This window comes from Dama dama, chromosome 12 (assembly GCF_033118175.1).
Source record: "Dama dama isolate Ldn47 chromosome 12, ASM3311817v1, whole genome shotgun sequence".
Taxonomy (NCBI): Eukaryota; Metazoa; Chordata; class Mammalia; order Artiodactyla; family Cervidae; genus Dama; species Dama dama.
Genome location: NC_083692.1, coordinates 9,604,749 through 9,624,252, shown reverse-complemented (window position 1 = coordinate 9,624,252; position 19,504 = coordinate 9,604,749).

Sequence of the window (19,504 nt, the reverse complement as noted above, 5' to 3'; positions counted from 1 at the left end):
TTCTTTGTGATTCAGTTTCCTCTCTTTAACTTACCTTCTTTTAAGAGTGGTTTGACAAATAAGTTAATATGTGGAAAGTTTAGAATGGCTCCTGATCTGCAGTTAGTATTCCATAAGTCTAAGTTAGTAAGTATTATTTTCTTGGTAAAAAGGATTATGCCTTCCTAACATGAAGCAGGCCTTCAGGAAGGACTAGAAAAAAGCAATCCAGTAAACATCATCCACAGTGACTTGGAAGGATGTCCTTAGAGACTGTTTGGAATCCATCCATGCCTCTGCCCAAAACTCTCCCTGGCTCATGTAGTCAAAACCTGGCTTTTGTCTGTGTCTAATCCACTGTTCGGTCCGTCTGGTCAAGGCTATGGTTTTTCCAGTGGTCATGTATGGGTGTGAGAGTTGGAGGGTAAAGAAAGCTGAGCGCCGAAAAATTGATGCTTTTGAACTGTGGTGTTGGAGAAGACTCTTGAGAGTCCCTTGGACTTCAAGGAGATCCAACCAGTCCATCCTGAAGGAGATAAGTCCTGGGTGTTCATTGGAAGGACTGATGCTGAAGCTGAAACTCCAATACTTTGGCCACCTCATGTGAAGAGTTGACTCACTGGAAAAGACCCTGATGCTGGGAGGGATTAGGGGCAGGAGGAGAAGGGGACGGCAGAGGATGAGATGGCTGGATGGCATCACCGACTCAATGGGCATGAGTTTGAGTAAACTCCAGGAGTTTGTGATGGATAGGGAGGCCTGGCGTGCTGCGATTCATGGGGTTGCAGAGTCAGAAACGACTGCATGACTGAACTGAACTGAACTGAATCCACTGTTCTGTCTGGGGACTGATACATCAGAAGCAAAATGTACCTAATATGCAACATTTAGCTTAACTTTACTCTAGGCTGACCTCAGATGATCCTACTACCTATTTCTCCCTGATTTTAGCTCAATCAGATGTCAACACCAGCTGTTCCATGGGCCTCTTTGGGCTGGCAGCCAAGAAATTAGGAACAATAAATGCCTAGAACCTAGTTAGAGATTCTTGGGAATAAAGACTCCCTTTAAACTTTATTTCACTCAGATTTTTCAAATCTTATCTCACCAAAGTTTTTTTTTTTTCCTTGCATTTTTCATCAAGGGACTATCAACACCTTGTGGAACTGTGGTTCTAAGGACTATAGTTAGAGACAAGATGGTCTAATGTTACCAATTAACATTGATTAATATGTGCTCTGTTCCCTGGTCACTTTGGTGAATCTGTGACCTACTCTTATATTAGCTTTTGGCCAAACTGTGCTTATTATGGTTTTATCTCAGCTTACAGTCATTTAACTGTCTCCCTTGGCTCCATATATTACAATAATGTCCAGTCTTATTCCCTGCTTTTCCAGATAAGCCTGCTAATTCAGAGCAGGTGCCACCTTACCTGCCACACACACACTTTCTTTCTTTAGCTAATTGCATACAGTGCCCTCTCTCACTGGTATCTACTCCTGAGACAGAGGACATTTGGAGACAATTAGCACTTCACTGCTTAGTCACTTTGCCTTTAATCATGGTTGACCAGGAAAGGTTCATATTAAATTACAACAAAATACTAATGTGCTTCTCTGAAGCTAATGAGCCTTTTGTATCTCAAGAGAAGAAGGTGAAAATGATGCTGGTTTTGTGAAAGAAGGTTCAGCACTTTCAGCATTCAGTTCTTATTTATGGCTCTTATAGAAATAGCTCAAATGTACTCATTCTTGTGATATTTCAGGATGCAAGATTTTTAGTAGCTCTCTTCTGGCCTAAGTTCATTTGATTTGGATGAGGTCAGCCATTTGGTCATATAACCGTATAAACTGAACTTCCAGATTAGAGCACCAGACCCTCCTGGTCACAATAGAGAGTTTGGGGTTGTTATATATGGTAGATGGTGGAAGACAAACCAATGGAAAGCCAGCTCTGGGATTTTGTTGGAAACCATTTCAGAGTAAATGGTTTATTTTCCTGGAGTTGCTCAGTTGACAGGAATAAGTAACAGACTTACAGCTTGAATTCATTTCTTGAAAGAGCCTGCATCAATGTGAAGCCAACCTTGGGTGGGAAGCACAGCTAAACTATGTAAAGAGACTGGGTTTAAAGATATTGTTCGAGCTTATGTATGGAAGCCATGCCTCACGAGAACTACTGCCTGAACTGATCCAGTAAGCTTCCATTTGGCTTCATCAAGTTTAAGTCAAATTTTTGTCACTTGCAAATAAAAGTGCCTGGCTGTCCAGACTCTGGGCTTCCCAGGTGGCTCAGTGATAAATAACTGACCTAAGTAAGAGATTCAGGTTCAATCTCTAGGTTGGGAAGGAAATGGCAACCCACCCCAATATTCTTGCCTGGGAAATTCCATGGACTGAGGAGCCTGGTGGGCTACAATCCATGGAGTCACAAAAGAGTTGGATCCAACTTAGCGACTAAACAATAACAACAACAATAAGAAGATAAACCCAAGTGAATTTAGTGATTAAACAACAACAATCCAGACTCTGATGCACACAATTTATGATAAAACCATCTCTTGAAAAGCAAAGCCGCAGAATAATGAGGCAAAACTTATAAGAACAAATCTAGCAACATTTGCATGTAAAAGTGCCTTGTAAAAGATTTTTTTGATCACATATCTAAGTCTATATCACCCATCAGCATATCCATGCCATTAGATAATGGCTAAGGTTTCAATAGTCAAGTTGTTGTCTGTCTTTGAGTTCTTCTTTTTGACATGTAAATTATTGTATGTTACAGGAGGAAAATGAAATTTTTTGAATGAATAATATAATGCTATGACTAATTCATGGGAGATTTTCAGTTAAAATTATTATTTTGAATGAGTTTTAAAGAGAACAATATTCATATAATGGACAATTGTTTTCCAAAAGTGAAAACATTAAAGTTGGATATTTCTGAGATTTTTGTTCAAATTTAGGTTGATATATTTAATTTGCATTTTTTCCTCTTTGCATTATCTTGCCATCAACTTACATATATTGCTAAATTATTTCATTTTTCTATAAAATATCATTGTTAATCTTTCTATAAAACTCCTTTTATTACCAGCCACATGATTGCATAGCTATTAAATAAATTCTATTCCTGATGAAGTTAATTTACTGTACTTTACATTGTTGTCTTCTGAAGGGAAATACCTCTTATCACCCAAGTATGCAGCATTATCTTCTTCATCATTTTAGGCCAAACCTTCCAATCCTTCCTGTACTCACCACCAGTACCGTTTGCTGTTGTTCAGTCACTTAGCCATGTCTGAGTCTTTGCGACCTCATGGACTGCAGCATGCCAGGCTTCCATGCCCTTCACTATCTCCCAGAGTCTGCTCGAATTCATGTCCATTGAGCCAGTGATACTAACCAGGTCGTCCTCTGCCACCCCCCCTCCTTTTGCCATCAATCCTTCCCAGCATCAGGGTCTTTTCCACTGAGTCAGCTCTTTGCATCATGTGGCCAAAGTATTGGAACTTCAGCTTCAGCATCAGTCCTTCCAACAAATATTCAGGGTTGATTTCCTTTAGGATTGACTGGTTTGATCTCTTTGCAGTTCAAGGGACTCTCAAAAATCTTCTCCAGCACCAGGGTTCTAAAGCATTAGTTCTTTGGCTCTCAGCCTTCTTTATGGTCCAATTAAATACATTCTATAACTTTAATACAATTTGTATTATTCAGCTACCAGCAAGTTCAATGATACACATATAATAAAAAGTAATGGGTTAATATTGATAAGCCATCAAATTGCCAGTCACTCTGAGAGGTTTTTATGCTACAATCTTAACTACAAGAATTTGCCTTTCATTTTAAACTTTTGTTTTTTATTATCATAATTACATGGTGACAATCGATAAGCTCAATTCATTGTATCTTAGAACTTTTTTTTTTGTATCTTAGAACTTTTTAAAAACATAAACAAATTGAGATACTTGGAATTTAACTGAGCTTTATACCATGTTTTTATGTAACTATGCGGGCCTGTTATAGATAATATGAGTATTAATTGACACAGAAAGTTTAAAAATTAAATAAAACATGTAGAGATACCATCATATAACATTAGATTTAACAGTTTTCTGGCCATTAACATTTTTCTCTTTATGTAACAGAATATTATAAAGATAGATAACTTTTCTCTTTGGTGAATTGTATAATAGACCCAAAGTTCTTATAGGCCTTTCTTAAAGGGTGAGAGAGGGGAGTGAGGGTGGAGGAGAAAGCTATAATTTTAGTTTCTCATTTCTCTGTCAGTCTTATTACATATCCATAATAGAAACCTGCAGCACAAGCAAAATATGTTTCAATTGCTGGATCTAATGAGAAAGAGCTACTGGCGAAAAAAATAGAAATGTTAAATACAAGTGAGATTTGATGTATTCCTGACATATCTGACATATGCTTATTTATAGAATCAGAATGAAGTTTGAAAAATGTTTGAATTTGAAAGAACAGTAACATTTTTACTACTTTATATTATTCTCTTATATAACCCTCTCTCCCCTACCCTCCCCAAATCCCTCTCTCTCTTTCTCCAACACACACACACACACACACACACACACACACACACACACACACACACACACACCAGGATAACTTTCCTTAATGCCCTGTACTTAGTTTTCTATTAAGAAAACATTTATTGAGTGCCTCAGATGTGCTAGGTATTGGGCTTGTTCCCAGATCCCAATGCACATGAAGTTTATGAACTTATGCCCAGCACTGGCATAAACAAGAATGTAGTCTTGTTTACTCATCACAGAAGTCCTCTCAGGTAGGATTTCCTCCTATGCCATGGATGAGTAACTTGCTCAACGTCACTTCAATAATTAAGTGACAGAGGTCTTCCAACTCAAGTATTTCTAGAGATACAACAAGTTTTAAAGTCCATATCTATTTTTTTTTTTTTACCATATCACACATATAATTAACTTAGAAAGAACACCATTTTTAAAACCCAGAGTTTGTTCTGTTGGTTCAGTTCTTTAGTACTTTGTATAGAAAATGTTTTGATCTATATATCACAACATGGCATTTGCTTTTTTCATCCATGTGTTCGTTCACTTATTTATTCTAGTTTTATTAAGCACTTATCTGGGACAGATTTTATAACAAGATAAAATAGATTATAAGTTGCTCAAGTTCAGATGCTTACTATAAATAAAGTGGAGAAGTAAATGAAATATTCATAACCCAGATATCAATCGCTGCCACCCTGTTCTTAGAATCTACGCCAAATTAAACTCTGTTTAAGCCTTATAATGGACAATTTCTGCTATTTTATTTTAGTTTAATTTGTATTTCATTTTGTTTTATTCATCATGAAACACTGATAATCATTCCTTAGAAAATGGCATCTCAATATCTTCTCAGACTTCACCTTTCGTCAGTGTTTCAACGTCAGATGACTCTAACTGGCTCCAACTATGAGTATACAGTTCAGGTTGGGCCAATCAGAGCATTTCATTTCATATATTGTCTGGTTAAGGGGTAATAAACAATGTAATTCAACTAAAATCAAAGCAACTCAGTGAAACCTCTCCACAGCTATTGTGAGAGAATAGATAAGCTTTCCTGCTCAGTTTAAACTTGAGAAGTGGAACAAAGAAGATACCCAGCCATTTTGCCATTTGGAGAATGGGCCAAGTTCTAAAGAAATGGAGAGAAATGGGGTCCTAATGACTGTGTTTGCATCCCCGTCGTGTTGAGTTCAGGACTGCACATGCGTTTTAAATTATCACCTTAATCCAGTCTTTGCTTTGCTTTTCCTCCCCTTTAATTTCCTTTATGTTAACCCTTCACCCCGTCGAACCACTTCCACAAGTGGAGGTTCAGTGAAGTACGGTGCTGTAACTGAAAGGGGTATCTGTGGCATCATATGGCAATTAATTTAAAACTGTAAAGATTTCACTTAAAAAAAAATTGGTGATCAGCATGGCCTACTACCATGCCACATCTCTTCTCTGTCCTTTAGCCTACGTCTAATTTTTTTTTTTCCCACCTTTCTACCTCCTGGGATTCCTTACCCTCTTCTCTACTTCCCCTGGTCCTCAGCTCACCCAGCCCCCCAAAAATAGCACAAAGATGATTTCTTCCATTCAGTCACTGAACTAAATCAAAAACTTTTCTCAGAGGCAAGAAGTTTCTAAACTCTCTTCAGTCAAAATGAAACCCCTTTATTTCCTTTCTTATATATGACATGTCTCCAAAAAGGATAAACAAATCTTATAAAATCAGGGCATGCATGCTTAGCTGAGTCCAGCTGTTTGTGACCCCATGGACTGTAGCCCAGCAGGCTCCTCTGTCCATGGGAATTTTCAGGCAAGAATACTGGAGTGGGTTGCCATTTCCTTCTCCTGGGGATCTTCCCCACCCAGGGATTGAGCCTGTGTCTCCCATGTCACATGGAATTGCAGGTGGATTTTTTTTTTTTTTTTAACCACTGGAGCTTCCCTGGAAGCTCAGCTGGTAAAGAATCTACCTGCAATGCAGGAAACCCCAGTTCCATTCCTGGGTCAGGAAGGTCCTCTGGAGAAGGGATGGGCTACCCACTCCAGTATTCTCAGGCTTCCCTGGTGGCTCAGATAGTAAAGAATCTGCTTGCAATGTGAAAGACCTGGGTTTGATGCCTGGGTTGGGAACCCTGGCATGGCAACCCTCTCCAGTATTCTTGCCTGGAGAATTCCCATGGATAGAGGAAGCTGGCAGGCTGCAGTCCATGGGGTTCATAAAGAGTCTGATGCAAATAACCATTGAGCCATCAGGGGAAGCTCAATGAAAGCCATCAGGGGAAGCTCAGTGACTTTCCTCCAAACCTGAAGATCACATCTACTATGTTTAATTGGTCCATAAGTCTGAACATTTTCTTTCAGGCTAGTTTGGATTGATGGTGAAGCAATCAGCAACTTTTATCACCTTCACCTTTTTTAGAGGTGGAATTTGTTGGTTTCCTCTCTCTACTATCTCACACATAGAGCATTGATTTGTTTATGTATGTTTCATTCTCATTTCTAAATCTAGTCCTCCACAGTAGCCAAACAAACAAACAAACACATAAGCAGTCAAATACAAACACAGAAAACTTCTAATCACTTATCCCTCAATTATTTCAATACTTTTGTTTGTTTGGGCTCTTACTCTGGGACTGTCTGCATGTTGTGTTTTTAGCTGAGATTTAGATCCAGCACATTCCACCTGCACACTGAGGGGCACTCTGTGAGATATCAGTGAAAATTCTCAGAAAACGACGTTTGCAATCTCGCACATAGCGCGATTCCGTGGACAGTATTTCATTTAAAGAGAGCAACGTTTATGCCTCACACTTGTCCAATGCCTTTCTTTTGATGTGCTTGGAGTGATTTACAGGTTTATATCTTAACAGCTAAATATCCCTAGGAGTCAGACAGGATACAGGTACTAAAGATTAATATCAGTCTTAAGGAAAGACTTTCAAATTTTTAAGAAAGACGCTCATTCAGTAAGTCTGCACAATTATATGTGTCTGGAGAATTTGTGACAACTGCAGAATCTTAGCTAATTCATTTCCTATGGACAATTTCCCCATGAACTTAAAAAAAAAATATTCCTCCTAAATCTCAAATCTGTCATGCTATTTGTTTTAAGGCTTTTACACTTTGTTCCTTTTTGGTGACGTAAGACTGGAAGTGGACTTGGCAGGGTAACAATAACATCGTTTGGCATGGCCTTCCAAGAATAAATGGCCACTGACTGGGCACAGAATTAAATCCTCTACGGGAGACATTGTGGATGATGGCTCTCCATGTCAGAAACAAAGGCAGTTTGTTTTGCAAATGAAGAACTACCAAGTCTGAGGACTTTGGGTGGTCTGCTACTATAGAGCACCGGATGATTACTGGAAAAGACCTTGATTTGGGAAGAACTGAGGACAGGAGGAGAAGAGGGCGACAGAGGATGAGATGGTTGGATGGCATCACTGACTCAATGGACATGAGTCTGAGCAAATTCTGGGAGACAGTGAAGGACAGAGAATCCCAGCATGCTGCAGTTCGTGGGGTCGCAAAGAGTGGGACATGACTTAGCGACTCAACAGCAGGTAATCTGGATTCCTTTAGAGTGTTCTGAGAAAGTGGATGTCTCCGGGACTTGAGAATGCAAAAGTTTGTGGTGTCAAGGTGACTAAAGCCCTGATTCTAGGTAGCGTTGATTGACAGCATTTTCATGATTCTTAACAAAAAGTAAATAAATAAATAGTGTCTCGTTTCAACATGGTTTCCAGTGTCACAGTGGTTTCTTTTAAAACATCTTCACACATAGTAAAATTGATGTGTTAAAAGCCAATACTGATCATCTGAGATTTAATTTTGTACAAGTGTTCTGTATCATTTCAAAGTAGGCAAGGCTAATTACAGAGAATCTTGCACATAGAAATTTCTTTCTTCCCCACCCATACCAGCTCACATTTCTTTGTCAGTTTTAGAAGTCCAAAGATTTTATACTGTCCCTGTTACAAAAAGCTGCTCATTGAACAGCATTTTAGGAACTTACATTTATTAACACCATAGACATTTATTGAGTGCCTATAGTATGGGAGTTGTGGGGGGGAAATATGTCTTATATTTGGAAGGGTAGAACTTGAAAGGGTAGGGCTTCCCAGGTGGCACAGCTGGTAAAGAATCCACCTGCCATTGCTGATGCACAAGATGTGGGTTCAAACTCTAGGCTGGGAAGATCCCCTGGAGAAGGAAATGGCAACCCACCCCAGTATACGTGCCTGGAAAATTCCATAGACAGAGGAGCCTGGCAGGCTGCAGTCCATGGGGTCTCAAAGAGTCAGATACAACTGAGCATGCAAGACTTAAAAAGTTGTATTTTCTGTGAAAACATGCACTTAAATTGGTTCAAAAAACTAATTTAGTTTATGTCAAAGAGATGATGTTCAAATTGCTGCAGTTTAGGCATTGGCAAAACATGTAGGAGGTTAATTCGTGTAACAAGGACATTTTTGCTGATGACTCAGAAATCACACCAAGAGTGGGAGCATAAAAAGGTGGAAACGGTCTATAAATGTAACTAAGACAGCATTAGAATCCACTCATTTAGGGTCAGCCCAGGAAAACTCAGGGCTTCCCAGGTGGCAGGGTGGTAAAGAACTTGCCTGCTAACACAGGAGACATAAGAGATGCCAGTTCAATTCTTGGGTTGGGGAGATCCTCTGGAATAGGAAATGACAACCCACTCCAGTATTCTTGCTTGGAAAATTCCATGGACAGAGGAGCCTGGTGGGCTACAATTCATGGGTTGCAAAAAGTTGGAATTGAGTTGCAAAAAGTTGTACATCTGCATGGGTCAGTAACACTTGTTCCCATGTGTCTGTACCTGTCCAAACACAAATATAGAGATACATGGATTTTCCCACATTCATTTTGCCCACGCATCTTCAGAAAAAAGCCTATATTTTGATAATATTAATCACTACCCCATTCTCTCCACATGGTTTAAGCTCTAGTAAACATTTATCTAGTTATTACTGAAAGAAGTAGTTAAAAATGATAAATTTTAAAATTTTCTTTGAAATCTCCTTTAGAACAAAAATTTTGTAGAAATTATTTTCTCACTTTTTACTTATTCATATGCTGAGCCATTGTTTGTTAACTTTGTAATATGTGTCAGGTGTCAGACTCCTCCATTCCTTCTGGATATAAAGAAGACAACATTCATGCCCTTTGGTACAAAATTTCTACAGAAGGAGTCAGATAGTAAAGAGTTATATAAACACATTTACTTTTGTGATATAGTAGATTGTTCTTGTTCAGTCACACAGTCATGTCCAGCTCTTCAAGACTCCACGGACTGCAGCATGCCAGGCTTCCCTGTCCATCACCATCTCCCGGAGCTTACTCAAACTCATGTCCCTCAAGTCGAGGATGCCATCCAATCGTCTCATCCTCTGTCATCCCCTTCTCCTCCTGCCTTCAATCTTTCCCAGCATCAGGGTCTTTTCCAATGAGTTGGTTCTTCACATCAGGTATCCAGAGTATTGGAGTTTCAGCTTCAGCGTGAGTTCTACTAATGAATATTCAGGACTGATTTCCTTTAGGATTTGACTAGTTTGATATCCTTGAAGTTCAAGGGTCTCTCAAGTGAGTCCTTTCCAACACCACAGTTCAAAAGCATCAATTTTTCAGCACTAACCTTCTTTATGATCTAAATCTCAGATCAATACATGACCACTGGAAAAGCCATAGCTTTGACTATATGGACATTTGTTGGCAATGTAGTCTCTGCTTTTTAATATGCTATACTTTTTATGCTTTATTAGCATATTAGCATATAGCATATACTTTAATACACTATACTTTTTAATCTGTCTAGGTTTGTCATAGCTTTCCTTCCAAGGAGCAAACATCTTTTAATTTCATGGCTGCAGTGATTCTTTGTGATCTAAGCCACCAGGGAAGCCCGATACAACAGGTACAATAAGAAAAATAAATTGTTTATTATTTTATTTATAAAGCCCATAATATTAAGTAAGGATACATTATTTAGGTTCTGTTCCATACTAGAAGATTAAGAATAGCCTTTTAAAATATTTTATGTCTAGCATATATACCAGAACTTATAGATATCCAACTAATATCATATGAAGTAAATCTTCTTATGAGTTCACAAGAAATGAAACATATTATTTTGCTTTGTTGGTTGAAAGACTGCTTCTTTTATCAAAATACTTAGCACTGAGTATTCATTAAGTCATTCTTTAAAAAAAATCAGTGGCTCAGTATTTAGAAAATAAGAAGTAGTTAACTGTTTCAAATGTTCTGAAAGAGCTGAAGATTGAAAAAGATGTTCTACAGAGCAAAATATTCTCACACTAGACAGAAGCACCATCATCAAAAAATTATACAAACTATAAATGCTAAAGAGGATGTGGAGAAAATGAGTCCTGTTTATGGGAACATAAATTGGTGCAGCTGCTATGGAGACTAGCAGGGGTTTCCTTAAAAAAAAAAGAGAGAGAGAGAGAGAGAAAGAAAGTTGAAAATAGAGCTGCCATATGATTTAGCAATCCCACCCCTAGAAATATATCTGGAGAAAAGCATGGTTCAAAAGAATCCATGTGCCCCAGTGTTCATTGCATCAGTACTCTTAATAGCCAAGACATGGAAGAAACCAAAAGGCCTATCGACAGATAAATGGATAAAGAAGATATGGTATATGTAGTCAATGGAATATTACTCAGGCATAAAAAAGAATCAAATAATGCAGTTTGTAGCAACATGGATAGACCTGGAAGTTATCATACTGAATGAAGTAAGTTAGGACGGGGAGGACAAATTTCATATGAGATCACTTATATGTGGAATCTAAAAAGAAATGGTGCATGTGAACTTATTTACAAAACAGAAACAGTCTCAAAGATTTAGAGAAGGAACTTATGGTTATCAGGGAGGATGAGCAGGACGAGGGATAGATTGGGAATTTGGGATTGACATGTACACACTGTTTTATTTAAGATATATAACCAACAAAAACTATAGCACGGAGAACTCAGCTCAATATTCTGTAATAACCTTAATGGGAAAAGAACAGGAAAAAGAATAGATACATGTGAAGGTATAACTGAATCACTTTGCTATATTCAGCTGAAACTAACACAATATTGTTCATTAAAAAGAAAGTGTCCATTAGAAATGACAATTTAGGGGCTTATGGTGATCTTAACAGAACAAATTCAGTGGTTCCTGTTGTGGAGATAAGAACCATATTGGAATGAAACATGTTGTAGATAACAATATGACATCATTACACATTCAGCAGATTGATAAAAGTACAAATATTGATGAGAATGTAGAGACACTAGAATTTCCCTACACTGATATAAGGAGTATAAACTGGTACAACAATTTCAGACTACCTAATGTAGTTTAAACTATGTACACATTTCAAATCTAAATATTCCACTTCAGAATACAAACCACAAATATCTCTTAAACATGTACATAGTAAAATTATTATAAATATTTGTTGAAGAATCAGTAGTGTAAAATGTTAATCACAATATATCTCAAAATATGCTATTTAGCAAAAAAGGTAAGTTGAAAAGCCATATGAAATGCTTTAATTCTAAAAAAAGGTAGGAAGGATGGAAGGCTAAAAGGGTGAAGGGAGTGAGTGAAGAAGGAGAAAAGTAATGCCAGAAAGAAAAGAAACAAAAAGAAAAGCAAATGATATTGGTAAAATGTTAAGATCTGTTAAAACTAGTTAATTAGGTACATGAGTTGAAGATACACATACACATACACACACACACACATAAATATATATATATATACATGTCGCATGTCATTCTATTATGTATATTCAGATATATGTCTTTCAGATATATATATATAGTATTCTATTATTCACTAACTTTACTGTATATTTGAAATAGCTTATTACCAAAAGAGGGCTTCCCAGATGGCACTAGTGTTAAAGAACCCACCTGTCAATGCAGGAGATGTAGCAGACATGGTTCGATCCCTGGGTCAGGAAGATCCTCTGGAGGAGGGCATGGCAACCCACTCCAGTAATCTTGCCTGGAAAATCTCATGGACAGAGGATCTTGGCGGACTACATTCCATGGGGTCGCAAAGAGTCGGACAAAACTGAAATGACTTAGTATGCATGCATGCATTACAAAGAGAAGGAGATGAAAAGCCAAAGACAGTATGTGAAGACAGAATCTTTTCAGCTCCTTTGACCTGGGACTCAGTGAGTGACATACCAGAGAAGAATATAAGGGAGATACAGTATTAAAGGAGCCAGAGTTATGTATCTAAAATGAGGGGACTGATTCTCTGGAGTGGGTAATTGGTTTCTGGGAAAATATCTACCCTTTCTCCTGGTCATGAGGCAATTAAAACATAAGAACAAAATGTGGTTTGCACCACGAGGAAATGTCATTTTCAGGAGATGGCTATTTCAGGTAAAAATTTTAGATCAAGCATTTGGAGAGGATAGTGAGGATATGAAATAGGTGACCTGTAAATGATTAAAATATTTTCTGAGAATTTAACCATTGTAACCATTCAAGATAGATCGGTTCACAAGACACAATATTTGGCAGGAAAAACTGTCTTAGAAAAAGGGTGAAAGGTAAAACAAAGCAAAACAGCATACAAAATACACACGAGATCAGAAACTATATATATATAATATATATTTTTAATTTTTCTAACATAATTTTCAATAATAGAATTAAAAATAAATGTTCCTAACAAATACATACAGTCAGAAGACAGCAGGATCACCTATCCTTAGCATATCTGACACTGATATAAGATCATTAGAAGATCTTATATATGATCATTGATATAAGAACCTCACTATTTTCTTCCTTGTTTTTTCCTAATGGAAAAAGAAAATACACTAGATTAAGTTCAATTTAAGTAAAAGCTGAAACAACCTCATTTCAGTTCACTTCAGTCGCTCAGTTGTGTCTGACACCTTGCAACCCCATGGATTGCACCACGCCAGGCCTCTGTCCAACACCAACTCCCGGAGTTTACTCAAACTCATGTTGATTGACACGGTGATGCCATCCAACCTTCTAATCCTCTGTCTTCCCCTTCTTCTCCCGCCTTCAATATTTCCCAGCATCAGGGTCTTTTCAAATGAGTCAGTTATTTGAATCAGGTAGACAAAGTATGAAGTGTCAGCTTTAGCATCAGTCCTTCCAATGAATATTCAGGACTGATCTGCTTTAGGATGGACTGGTTGGATCTCCTTGCAGTCCAAGGGACTCTCAAGGGTCTTCTCCAACAGCACAGTTCAAAACCATCAATTCTTCGGTGCTCAGCTTTCTTTATAGTCCAACTCTCACATCCATACATGACCACTGGAAAAACCATAGCCTTGACTAGATAGACCTTTGTTGGCAAAGTAATGTCTCTGCTTTTTAATATGCTATAAAGGTTGGTCATAAGTTTCCCTCCAAGGAGTAAGCATCTTTTAATTTCATGGCTGCACTCACCATCTGCAGTGATTTTGGAGCCCCCCAAAATAAGGTCTCTCACTGTTTCCACTGTTTCCCCATCTATTTACCATGAAGTGATGGGACCAGATGCCATGATCTTAGTTTTCTGAATGTTGAGATTTAAGCCAACTTTTTCACTCTCCTCTTTCACTTTCATCAAGAGGCTGTTTAGTTCTTCTTCACTTTCTGCCAAAATGGTGGTGTCATCTGCATATCTGAGGTTATTGATATTGCTCCTGGCAATCTTGATTCCAGCTTGTGCTTCATCCAGCTCAGCATTTCTCATGATGTACTCTGCATATAAGTTAAATAAGCAAGGTGACAATATACAGCCTTGACATACTCCTTTCCTGATTTGGAACCAGTCTGTTGTCCCATGTCCAGTTCTAACTTTTGCTTCCTGACCTGCATACAGGTTTCTCAAGAGGCAGGTCAGGTGGTCTGGTATTCCCATCTCTTTCAGAATTTTCCACAGTTTATTTTGATCCACACAGTCAAAGGCCTTGGCATACTTAATAAAGTAGAAATAGATGTTTTTCTGGAACTCTCTTTCCTTTTCCATGATCCAATGGATGTGGCAATTTGATCTCTGGTTTCTCTGCCTTTTCCAAAACCAGTTTGAACATCTGGAAGTTCACAGTTCATGTACTATTGAAACCTGGTTTGGAGAACTTTAAGCATTACTTTACCAGTGAGTGAGATGAGTGCAGTTGTGTGGTAGTTTGAGCATTCTTTGACATTGCCTTTCTTTGGGATTGAAATGAAACAACCTACATGAATGTAAATATGTAACACTTTTCCACGACTAAATTTAAGCATAAACAATTCATTTGCAGATATTAAGGAAAATAATATGGCTGAGAGCCTGTGGGTATTATGGTCATTAGAAGTAGTCTGTTTGATTGAACTATTTCTATAGGATCAGAAATTTTGGTAGCCTTTTGATCACAAGATATTTGATCATAATTCTTTGCCTGCTAAGCTCAATTGGCCTTCCAGGAAACTCTACTCTCAAAATAGTCATAAGCAGATAATAATGGAAATCTTTGTGTTCTGGAAACTCACGGCCTAGAAGATGTTCAACAGTATCTCAAAACCTGGTAATTATTCCACAAACTAAGTAGCGATATAGGTAAAATGTAATGATTATACTGTATTGAATGTTATGCTAAGTGCATTACACATATCTTCAGTTCAGTTCAGTTTAGTCGCTCAGTCATGTCCGACTCTTTGCTACCCCATGAATTTTGCAGCACGCCAGGGCTCCCTGTCCATCACCAACTTTCGGAGTTTACTCTAACTCATGTCCATCGGGTCGGACATGAGATGCCATCCAGCCATCTCATCCTCTGTCATCCCCTTCTCCTCCTGCCCCCAATCCCTCCCAGCATCAGGGTCTTTTCCAATGAGTCAACTCTTCGCATGAGGTGGCCAAAGTATTGGAATTTCAGCTTCAGCATCAATCCGTCCAATGAACACCCAGGACTGAATCTCCTTTAGGATGGACTAGTTGGATCTCCTTGCAGTTTTGAATCCTTATAAACTCACCTGGTATATACAATTCTTCCAATTCACAAAGAGGGAAAAAAGTAGGTGTAAGCATAGTCCCAAAATGTCATAGCTAGAAAGACTCTGAGTTGGCAGTTAAACCCATGAGTTTTTCTTTATATTGAAGAATAGTTGATTTATAATGTGTTAGTTTCTGGTGTGGCAAAGTGAATCAGCAAACTTTATTTTTCATATTATTTTCCAGTGTGGTTTATGACAGGATTTTGAATTTATTAATATTTCCCTTTACTCTACAGTAGGATATTCTTGTTTATCTATTTTATATATAATAGTTTGTACCTGCTAATCTGAATTCCTAATATTTTCCTCCCCCAACCCCTTTTACTTTGGTAATTATTAAGCCTATTTTCTAAGTCTATGAGTCTATTTCTATTTTATAAATGAGTTCATTTGCATCATATTTTATATCCCATGTATAAGTGATATGTTTGTCTTTCTGATTTTAATTAGTAAATCCCTAAGTCCATTGATGTTGTTGCAAATGATATTATTCTATTCTTTTTTCATGGTTGAGTATATTTCACTGAGAGTGAGCGAGAACGTGTGTGTCTATACCATAGCTTCTTCTCTTCTTTACAGATTCATATGTAGATGGACATTTAGGTTACTTCCAAGTCTTGGCTATTGTAAATAGTTCTGTTATGAACTTTGGGGTGCATGCATCTTTTCAAATTGGAGTTCTCTCTGGCTATATGCCCAGGAGTTGGATTGCAGGACTATATGGTAATTAGTTTTACTTTTTTTTTAAGAAACCTCTATATTTTTTTCACTAGTGGCTGCAGGAATTTACATTCCCACCAACAGCATAGGAGCGTCCTATTTCTCCACACTCCCTCTCCAGCATTTGTTATTTGTAGACTTTTCAATCTTGGCCACTCTGACTGGTATGAGATGTACCTCATGGCAGTTTTGATTTTCACTTCTCTGAAGGAGGCAAGAATGTATTATGGAGAAGAGGTGGTCTCTTCAGTAAGTGGTGTTGGGAAAGCCGGACAGCTGCATGCAAATCAATGCAGCTAGAACACACCCTCACACCATACACAAAAATAAACTCTAAGTGGCTTAAGACTTAAGTATAAGATATGACGCTATAGAACTCCCAGAAAAGAACATAGGCAAAACGTTCTCTGACAGAAATCCTAGCAATGTTTTCTTAGGTCAGTCTCCCAGGGCAATAGAAATAGAAGCAAAAATAAAGAAATAAGAGCTAATCAACTAATAAGCTTTTGCACAGCAAAAGAAACCATAATCAAAATGAAAAAAATTTGGAGAAAATATTGGCAAGCCATATGACCTACAAGGAATAAATTTCCAAAATATATATGCAGCTCATATAACTCAATAACAGAAAAACAAACAACCCAATCCAAAATTGGGCAGAAGACCTAAATGTATATTTTTTCAAAGACTAACACTGTTGTTGATGTTCAATCGCTAAGTCATGTCCACCTCTTTGTGACCCCCATGGACGGCAGCACGTCAGGTTTCCCTGTCCTTCACTATCTCCTGGAGTTTGCTCAGATTCATGTCCATTGAGTCTGTGATGCCATCCAACCATCTCGTCCTCTGACGTGCTCTTCTCTTTTTGCCTTCCATCTTTCCCAGTGTCCAGATCTTTTCCAATGAGTCGGCTTTCACATCAGGTGGCCAGTGACTAACTAAACCCATGTCTTTCTATTGCTAAACCCAAACTTGATGATGTACTACACTCTTTAATCTCTGACGCAAGCTGGGTAAAGGAAAACTACTTAACATTTTATGTAGATAATTAAGTAATTTCTGGGAACTCTTTCCACTGACCATTTCAACAATCAGAGGGAAAGTTACAGACATTGTTAGACATGATGAATCGTCTGGTAGCTCTGTAAGGAAAATGAAAATACATAATCTCAACTGGAAATGCTCTCCTCACTCTACTTTCCTCTTTGGGATTGATTTTGTCACCATTTTATAAGTTTCCCTTGCTCTATAAGGGGTTTCCTAGGTAACTCAGACAGTAACAGAATCTGTCTATGATGCAGGTGACCTGGGATCAATCCCTGGGTCAGGAAGATCCCCTGGGGAAGGGAATGGCTACCCACTCTAGTATTCTTGCCTGGAGAATCCCATGGACAGAGGGGCCTGACACGCCACCGTCCATGGGACTGCAGCGTCAGACATGACTGAGTGACTAGAACATCATTTTCTTTCTTTCTTTCTTTCTTTTTTTTTTTTTTTTTTTGTTCTGTAAGTACTGCAACCAAAAGTAATACAATTTTGACTGGACCTCTGATTAGAAAATGCTAATTTTCCCAATATTAAGGGAACCCTACAAGGGACACTAACTAGCTATGAAGACAATCTCCCAATGGACATAGTGAAAGGCCAAGTCTCTCAGACAGTTAAAAAACAGCAGATTTAATTACAATTAATTTTCTATCCCAGTGTCTCTAGGAATATGCATTGGTAGATGATTAAGTGGTGACTTCCTTCCAATTTTTATAATTTGACAATGCAGGCACAGTCAGTGTATTACTAAAAGAAATCTGATAGCAAACATACTTAGCTCCCCTACAAAACTACAGCAGGGTTTTCTCAGGGCTTAATTTTTACATAACGCTGCTTAATGTGTAATATAAACTGTGCTCTTTATTTAGATCCTAGCAGGTAGAGTCCGTGTTAAGAAGGCAGAAGAGTTAAAAGCAAGACAGAAGGTGTGAATAGCTATATTTAGATTTATATCTTATATACAAACTCCCCAGAATGTGCAAATAAAACACTCACGTCGCAAGAAAGAACATTACATCTATGCTCAGATATTTCACTTATGGGAACCTAGAGAAAGAAGACAATTTTCTTCAAAGTAGCAGTGACTGCAAAAATAAGATCAAGAGCTTGAGCTACTGATAATAAACTCTCGTAAGTGGATTCCAGATGTCAGTCACTGTAGCTCAGCCATGGCCAAAGGCTATTAATCTCTTAAAAACAGTGAGTGGTGAACAGTTCTTTACACCTGAAAACAGACACATGATATATCCCTGATAATAGCAGTAGCAGTTAGAATGGTCATAGCACTGGTAATAATAATGATGCTCACCCATGATGCTTTTAAGTGGAAAGTGAATATGTCAGGTCCAAAAATATTATCTTTAATAACTGTAATCTTCTGGGATTCAATAGGAATGCTCAAAAATGCATGACACTACATCCTGGGGATTTACCATTGATTATGCTTTTTAATCTTCTGTGACCCATTTTCTTTGGAGTATTCTATCTGTGCCTAAACTTTAGGCCCCAGAGTGCTATAAATGCTGTGAAGGGAGTGCTTGATTTGACTTGGGAAAAATAGAAACCATTGCTCTTATGATTTGTGAGCATTAATTTTTATTGCTTAGTCGGGAGAGTGATTCAGTTTTTGGTTTGATTTACTTATTTTATGGGCTGCTACAATGGGGAACATGTTTTCTCATTAGAGGTATCTGTATAGTGAGTGAACCTTCTTCTAAAATGTATTCTCAGATGCTGTTCTGATCTTAAATTAATATCTGAGTCCACAAATTGGCTCAAGGAGATGAGATAACTCTAAAGGAGGGCAATGAAATGGCAAAAATACAGCAAAAACTCTGCCTAAATAAAAATAATGGTTTGGAATAAACTTTAAAATGGTATAGAAATTATCTAGTTCTATTTTTGCCTGATGATCAATTTCCCAAGGACACAAATGTTCTGTTAAAGACAATGCTTGTGTCTGATTTTAATTAATTATGTTTATTAATCCATAATAATGGATTATGATTTTAATCCATATGTTGAAGCCCTAGCTCTCAATATGATGCCATTTAGAGGTGTGGCCCTTGAGGGATAATATGTGTCACATGAGGTCATGAGGATGGGGAACTTAGCGTAGGATCGGTGCCCTTTTGTTGTATATTAGCGCCAT